This window comes from Myodes glareolus, chromosome 14 (assembly GCF_982192425.1).
Source record: "Myodes glareolus chromosome 14, mMyoGla1.1, whole genome shotgun sequence".
Taxonomy (NCBI): Eukaryota; Metazoa; Chordata; class Mammalia; order Rodentia; family Cricetidae; genus Myodes; species Myodes glareolus.
The window spans coordinates 11,851,781-11,860,371 of record NC_142039.1 but is presented as its reverse complement, the minus strand read 5'-3'; positions in this window follow the sequence as shown (position 1 = coordinate 11,860,371).

Sequence of the window (8,591 nt, the reverse complement as noted above, 5' to 3'; positions counted from 1 at the left end):
CTATTAATGATTTCCTGGCTCCATTGCTGCAGGCTTGAGGCAAGGCTGAACATCATGGCTCAAAACCAGTAGAATAATGCAACTCAGCTGGTAGACAGGAAGCAGAAAAATAGAGTCGTAGAGGAAAGGGACCAAGATCATTTTAAAGAACACACCCCTAATGACCAATTTCTTTCATCTGGACTCTACCTCCTAAACTTTTGCTGCCTTCTCTGCTTTAGAAAAGAATATATTCAGTTACAATCTCTTTTTTTCCACCTTATCTTACTGTCTTAGTTAGGTTTTGATTTGTTTGTTTGCTTTTTTGGAGACAGGGTCTCTTTATGTAATCCTGGGTATTTTGGGGGCTCCCTATGTATATCAAGCTAGTCTTGAACTCAAAGAAATCATCCTGCCTCTGGCTCCAGAGTGCTGATATTAAACGTATGTGCCACCATGGCTGGCTCTGAGTTAGGTTTCTATTACTGCAATAAAACACCCTGACCAAAAGCAATGTGGAGAGAAAAGAGTTTATTTCAACTTATATTTTATATTCTATTATGATGACTCAATAAGAATAACCATCAAAGACTTATATGTTTGAATACTTGGTCCCCAGTTGGTGGAACTGTTTGGGAAAGATTAGGAGATGTTGCCCTGTTGGGGGTTGGTCACTGGGGTGGATTTTGAGGTTTCAAAAGTCTATGCAATTCCCAGTTAGCTCTCTCTGCCTGGTGGTTGTGTTTCAATATGATTCAGCTGCTGCTCCAACACCATTTCTCCCTGCCTGCCAGACTCACCCTCTGGATCTGTAAGCTCCTAAGAAACTCTTCCTTCTGTACATTTCTTTGATCATTGTGTCTCATCACAGAAATAGAAAAGTAACTAAAACATCTATTATGAAGGAAGTTAGGACAGGAAACCAGGGCAAGAACATGGAGTCAGAAAACAAAAGAGAGACTGTGGAGAAACCTTGTTTTCTTCTCTCTCCCTTCCCATGACTTGCTTAGTTCTTTCTTCCATACTCCAGGACTACCTGTGCATGGATAGTGGCAGCTACTATGGGGCTGGGCCTGTTCACATGGATCATTAAGTAAGAAAATTCCCTGTAAACTTCCCTATAGGTCATTCTTATGGATGCATTGTCTCAGTTGAGACTCTCTCTTCTTAGCCGGCTATAACTTGTGTCAAACTGACCAAAATGCTAACAAACACAACTGCTCTTCACAAAAGGTGTCAGCTGGAATGTAGCCTTTACCGGTTTCAATATATCTAGAGTGTGTGCTGTGATTCGAACAGAATTGTAAGGCATTTAAAATTGTCTACTACCTTTGTTTAACTGCTGGGTAAAGGAATAGATGCACTTTTAAGCAGCTTCTCTAGTGGGACTGACAATAAACACTAATTTTAACTCTAGATTTTTTTCCCTTTCTGCCGCTATTTGAAACTTGTAGTTTTTTTTTTTAAAAAAAGACTTATTTGTTTAGTTTTGATTATGTGTAGATGTGTGAGCTTGTGTGAGTTTATGTGAACTACATTTTTGCATATACCTGAGGAGTCCTGAAGAGGATATTGGAACCTCTAAAACTGGAGTTACAGGAGGTTGTGAACTGCCCAATGCCAGTGTTGGGAACTGAACCAGGGTCCTCCGCAAGAGCAATCAGCATTCTTAACCACGGAACTATTTTTCCAGCTTTCATAATTTTTGTTTGTGTGTATTAACTATACAAATTTAGGAATTTTGCTGATGTTTCCCCATCTGCAAATAATATACTTTTCATTCACCCATTTTTTTACTCTTTCCTAATGACTAAAAGGTAAATATTAGCATTGGCACTTAATAAATCACACAAATTGCTATGCTTTTGACGTTGACTTTTCTTTTGACACTGGTGCAAACCTACACTATAAATGGCAGATGTCTTTTGAGAAGACTTTGGGTGTGATAGAGGTATGAGACCTTTGGTGAGTTAAGTAACGTCATTTAAACACAGGTAAAACACAAACACGTTTAGATGAATTGTTTGTAAGAAGTGAATCTCAAAATGAATGACCATGATCTGACTCACTACTCGGGGAGAGGAATAAGACTACAAAGATAAACAATCCTCGAGAATACCACTTATCAAAATACTGCATGTAGGTCTATGCCTCTTAGATGCTGGGGACTGTGTCCTATGAGAAGTGGTTATGTGTATTCTTCTCTGAATCTCACATATCTGATAATTATATCACATGAAATCTCTGCATCCATGCCTGCTAAACTAAGGGCATAGCATGTGGATGACATTGAAATGCAACCTTAGTCTTTTTATAATCTTATGTGGGTCATATATAATTAAAGCTGTTTGCAAGAGTGTTGTCAACTTTAGAGAGTCTAGAATCACATGGAAAACAGATTTCTGGACTGGTAAATGGTGATTTTCTTGATTATATTAATGGATGTGAGAAAAATCTATCTTCATCTTGGGTGGGACCATTTCAACAGAGTCCTGGATTGTGTTAGCATAGAAACAGAGGAATAGAGGCATGCATTCAAGCAGTGGCCTCTGTTTCTTGACTGTTGGTGCAAAGTCACTAGCTGCTTTAAGTCCCAGCTGCTTTAAGTTCTCTACCATGAGAGATGGCATCCTGGAACTGTGAACTCTAATCAACCATTTCTCTCTGAAGTTACTTTGACAGATATGTTACTGTAACAGCAGGAAAGGGGCTAATATAGAGTTAGAAACCAAAACACTTAGTGCCCCTAGAACTGAATAATGGATAAGGAAAATGTGGTACATTTACACAATAGAGTACTACACAGCAGAAAAAAATAATGACGTCTTGAAATTTGCAGTCAAATTGATGGATCTAGAAAACATCATATTGAGTGAGGTAACCCAGACCTAGAAAATATCATATACACTCACTCATAAGTAGTTTTTAAAGATAAAGCAAAAAAAAAAAAACAGCCTACAATTTACAATCCCAGAGAAGGTTATAGACAACAAAGAGAACCCTAAGAGGGACATACGTAGATCTAATCTACATGGGAAGTAGAAAAAGACAAGATCTCCTGAGTAAACTGGGAGCCTGGGGATCATGGGAGAGGGTAAAAGTGCATCTAGAATGCACTGGTTTTACCAATTCATCTGAAAAGTTGTCATAATTTTAAACTCAGTTTAACCTCCGTTTACTTTTTTTTTCATTGTCAGAAAATATTAGGCAAAAAGTACTAAGGGGAAAAAATTTCTTCACATTTTCCCCACCATTACCAGCAAACATCTATTGCTGTTATTATTGTGTAGAAAGCAATTCCGTATCCTGGATCTGAGTGTAGAAAGTACCTCTCACTGAAAGGAAACCTTGTGACAATTTAAATAAAACAGAAGCTGTTTGCATGGATGAACTTTTGGTAGACTTAATTAAATTTTTTTGAAAAAACTAATTTGGGGACAAAGAAAATGACACACAAATTGTTTAAAACCCTAGTGGGGTATCTAAAGACACGATAGGATTTGACAACATAAAATTACATTCAAGCAATACTGATGACAAGAGAATTGTAAATATGGAGGACAGTGTTCGATGGCAGATGGAAAAGTATGCACAATGCTATCTTTGTTGAGGTAAGATTGGCCATTGTTTATTCTTAGTTGCTATAATGTTGAATTATTACTCAGTTCAAAAATGAAAGGTATGTCCTGCTGAGATATGGCCTCAATCATCCAGGGGCCTGACTGATGACTTGATTGCAGGTGGAGAGTACATGTATGTGTGGAATGCTAACAGATGCCCTTGACTTCTTGTGGCAAGAGTGAAATTAATAGCACGGACAATATGAATTTCTCTCCAAGCATTTCCCCCTCTGCTGGCATTTCTATTGAATGGGATATTGACAGGATGGCCAATTCAGTCCGATCAGACACTCGAAACATTACATGAAGAATCGTATCCCCAGTGCATTTCTCCCTCATTTCCAGCTCATTTAGTTTCTATCTACAAATCCATTTGTGCCTCTATTACACAGTGAATGATTTTCCAATTTAAAACATATTCATTCATATTTTACTGAGTTTTGTTTTGTTCCAAAAGAAATATTCTTTAGAATAAGACTTAATGATCACTGCTAATTAAAATTTTACAAAAATCCCACTCAATTCTTTTGAAGTTTACATTTGCTTGGGGAGTCAGGGATTTTGTAATTTGGTAATATTCTTGAAGAAGCATGATTTCGATCACTATACAGAGGGCTAATGTTCAAGTCTGTCCTTAATACAAAGGTTAAGATCTTAGAGCTTTGTATGGCTAAACCAGAAGGCTAATGAACTGAAATTATGGTCTGTTTATTTGCATAATTAATTACATTTGGTTGGGGTCTTAGTACTCTGATGTACTGACTCAGCTCTTAAGCTTCATAAATTAAAGACCTGAGCCCCAATGAGGTACTGTTTAGAGAGAATCTCTGGGAGATACATAGGTTTGGATAAGTTCATGAGGGTGGTTCTCTCATGACAGAGGGTTTAAGGACAGACACCAAACCAGGTGAGGACACAGTCATAAGGTGGCCACTGTTTGTGTGGTTCAGCTGGTAGTACGCAGCTCTACTGTAGAACTAAAATGCTCCTTCTTAATAGTCTTCAGTGACTTTTCCATCTCTTTCTTCTACCTTTAGAAGCTATTTAGATAGTATTACCACCTAATACGAAAACTGAAAGTTTATGCTATATATAGCTCAAGACGAAATACCTTATTTTGAAAGGTTAATTTAGTATTTATTTATGTGTGTGTATATGCATGAGGGTATGTGTAAATGTGTATGCTGGCGCCTTTGAGGCCAGACAAGAGCATCAGATTTTGTGGAGCTGGTGTTGTGACTGGTTATAAGTCACCCAGTGTGTGTGTGCTGGAAGCTGAGCTCTGGAAGGACGACAAGTATTCTTAGCTGCTGAGCTGCTGATCCATCTCTTCAGTCCCAAATATGGAAACTTAAAGACAACCTTATGATTAGTCAAGTGGTTGAGCCTTACCAATGAAGTAAAATCTGTTTGTTGTTACTTGTAATGATATTATTATCATCAGCTAATTTTTTGAAAGTTGCATATATTTCATACTCATACATACATGCATATGAATATACACGTACACATTCACCAATTCATACATGCACACACGGTATTTAACATATTTGTGATCATGGATGACTTAGAATTGAATACCCTGGCCCTGTTTTTCCATCTCTGACCTTCTTTTTTATAGCATATAGTCCCTTGTTTTTGCCAACTTTTAGTACATGTATAGGAAATATCAACTTTGGTTTGTTTTTTCAAACACTAGTAGCCACATGTCTGGGTACCTGTAGCAGTGTGGTGGAGTTGTCCACTTGCAGATAGACACTTGCCTTCTTAGTTCTGATGACTCCTGTCAATCCATGAGCAAGTGCAGGTCATTATCAGAATCTTCTCCCTTATTAAAGTTCCTGACCTACTCCTGGAGCCTGTTGCCTAGAACACTTTCCTTATACTCCAGAGGTTTTAATCTCTGACGGCTGCTGTGCCTGGGGAAGAGTCTATAGGATGCGGAGAAGGAAAGGGCAAGTTCTGGGCTGACAGTAATCAGGAAAACGTCTGCTTGGCGATGCAGGCATTATGACACTCCTTTTTTACATAGAAAGTAAATTTCTTGATTTAGTGACCCCGCTGCTTTCTCCCTTTATTTATATCAAGCCTAGAGTACATGTGCCCTACTTTCAAGTGTATCATCTTATTTGATTTCTCTCACATCAAGGTGAGTTAAGGTACCCGAGAGTCTACATTTTCATATTACAGATGTGGGCAGTCAGGTGCAGACTAAATCTACCCTCAGCAATGTAAGCGCACAACACAGTAACGGCCACAGCAACAGTAGTGTTGGTGCTTTTCAGTGTCCTGACACAGATGCAATTTCCTGAAACTGTAGCCAAATGCTGGAAAATTTCTGAAAAGGAAAATATGGAGAATAAGATCTTAAAAATTGTTGACTGTTTTAAGGTGTGATGTCAGCAATGGTTCTGACTGCGAAGCATCTAGTCCAGCTCTAGTTGCAAGCTTCCAACTTTTCTCACCTCTGTTTATTTTACCTCTTCATAACACCATCTTTACCTAATTTTTTCTTGCTGTTGTTTTCCCTCCATGTCTTTTTGCTTTCCTCAGATATAATTTTGTACCTGCAGAATTCTTATTTGACTTTCTGGAGCGCCAGAAATTCCCATTCTTCCCTTCCCCTGCACTTTGTTTAGATGGCATGCTTGAGGATATCCGGGTGCATTGAAGAGACCTTGGGATCTCTTTTCAGAAATGACAACTGTGCCTGACATCATTTTGAGCCTCCTTATCATCTAACAAGTCTTTGCCTGGATGGCCATAATTACATCCTTGTTCATGCTCAAAGTGGAGAAGAAAAACAGCAGCAATTGAGGTTTATGCCCTTCCACAAAAGCAAATAAATGAAGAAAATGAAGAGAAACAGAAGTGACAAACATAAACAACAGGAAGCTCATGAACATATCTTTATCATTACTTTATTATGCATAAAATATTAAGTTGTCAAAAGACGTTTAGAACAGAACAGGGAAGTCTATCATTTTTACTCTGTAAAATACAATTTTTACTTAATGCAATCATTGACTCAATGAACAGTTATTTACTCTTCTCTGAAAGTCATTTTGATGGATATAAATGCTTTTTCATTTTTAGTGTAATGTGGGATTCCCCATTGTATGCTGTGAATACCATTGGTTAATGAAGAAAATGTCTTGGGCCTGAACAGAGCAGAATAGAGGTAGGTGGGAAAAACTAAACTGAATGCTGGGAGAAAGGAGGCAGGGTCATGGAGAAGCCATGGAGTCACTGCCAGAGAGAGATATGCTGTAATCTTGCCAGTAGGCTCTGAGCCTCATGGTAAAATATAAAATAATGGAGATGGGTTAATTCTAGATGTACGAGCTAGCTAACAATATGCTTAAGTAATTGGCCAAGCAGTGATTTAATTAATACAATTTCTGTGTGGTTATTTCGGGAGTCAGGGTGGCTGGGAACACACTAACAGCTTTCATACAACAATAGTGTGTGTGGACTACAGGAATATAAAGAGAATGAAGAACAGCACTGTGATAGAATCCTTCAGATTGTGTTATGGTTTGTAGTTTGATTTTCTCACCCCAAAAAGAACTCACATATCGAAGACTTAGGCACCATGAAGTACTAATCTAAATTATGACTTCCTTTTCAGTCAGTAGGGTCAATGAAATGTATTCTGAAAAATGTTATTGACTCTGATTCCTTCATCCTTGTTGTTTCCTGGCCACCACAAGGAAGGCTGTTTTTGATGTGCACTATTATGATGTCCTGTACTGCACCAAATCTAAAGCAACAGAGCCAAGTACCGTGGACTGAAAGCACAGAAGATGTGAACTGTTTATTTGCTCCTTTAAAGTTGATTGTCTAAGGATTCTGAACAGTGAAGCAAAACTGACTGACATAGATCATTATCAAATGAAATGAAACACAGTGGTGACACAAGCAGAGAGAGAGAGAGAGAGAGAGAGAGAGAGAGAGAGAGAGAGAGAACTTGATAATTAAAAGTATTACAAGCCACATAATGATGGAACAATTATAAAAAAAGTTCGCATATGTAATAATGGGAGAATAGATACTCTGAAAATCGGAAATAAGTAATAATCTGGTTCTTTAGCTCAGAAGAAGAGTACCTCTTCAGCAACAATTCAGCTCTTGGTTAGATTTATACCACCACTAACACACAAACACACACACACACACACACACACACACACACACACACACACACCCCCTAAATGTATGCATGAGAAATCTTAAATTATTCAAAGAATAAAAATACAGTTGAAGCAATAAATTAAAAACTGAGAAGAAAAAACATAGCTAGCCTTGTTCATTAAAGTTGGCAGCCTTTTAGAATGACAGAAAGATTTAAACACAGCTAAGAAGAAATAGTGGGTTGAGGTACACAGCTGAGAAATTCAGAATAAATTGCAGGGAGAGAAGTGAGAAACATGAGAGAAAAAAAATGTGGATGCTGAACAGGCATAGCCAAGTGTAATGCATTAGAAACCAGGGAGACAAAGCAGAGAGTAGAAGAGAGACAAAATTTAGAGATAATGGATAGAGAATAGTTTTTAGAGAAAATGACAAGAGTTGGAACTGAAGATGCCTGTGAATTCTTCAGCTGGATAAATGAAACAGAGCCCACATTGCCACAGTATGAACACACAGAACATCTGCCACAAGAGAAGTTTTAATACAACCAGAGAGAAAAGATAATTATTGAAAAAGACTGACGGTTGTGCTGGTGGCACCCTTTCATCTCAGAGCCTCTCCACATGAAGGCTATATTTAGAAGCTATAACCTGAAATGCAGAACTCTGCCAGACTTCATTTGCTAGTGAAGCTTAAGTAACAGGATAAGCAGATCCTGAGCTGGTTTCATTTTTATCTCAAATCAGTACTGAAACTGCTGCTAGAAGTTGCATGCCACTAATCAGGGTCTGGGTACCTAGAAACAAAAAGAGTAATGAAGAAGCAAGTGAGGGAGCCTGTGGAGGTAGGAGGAATTCT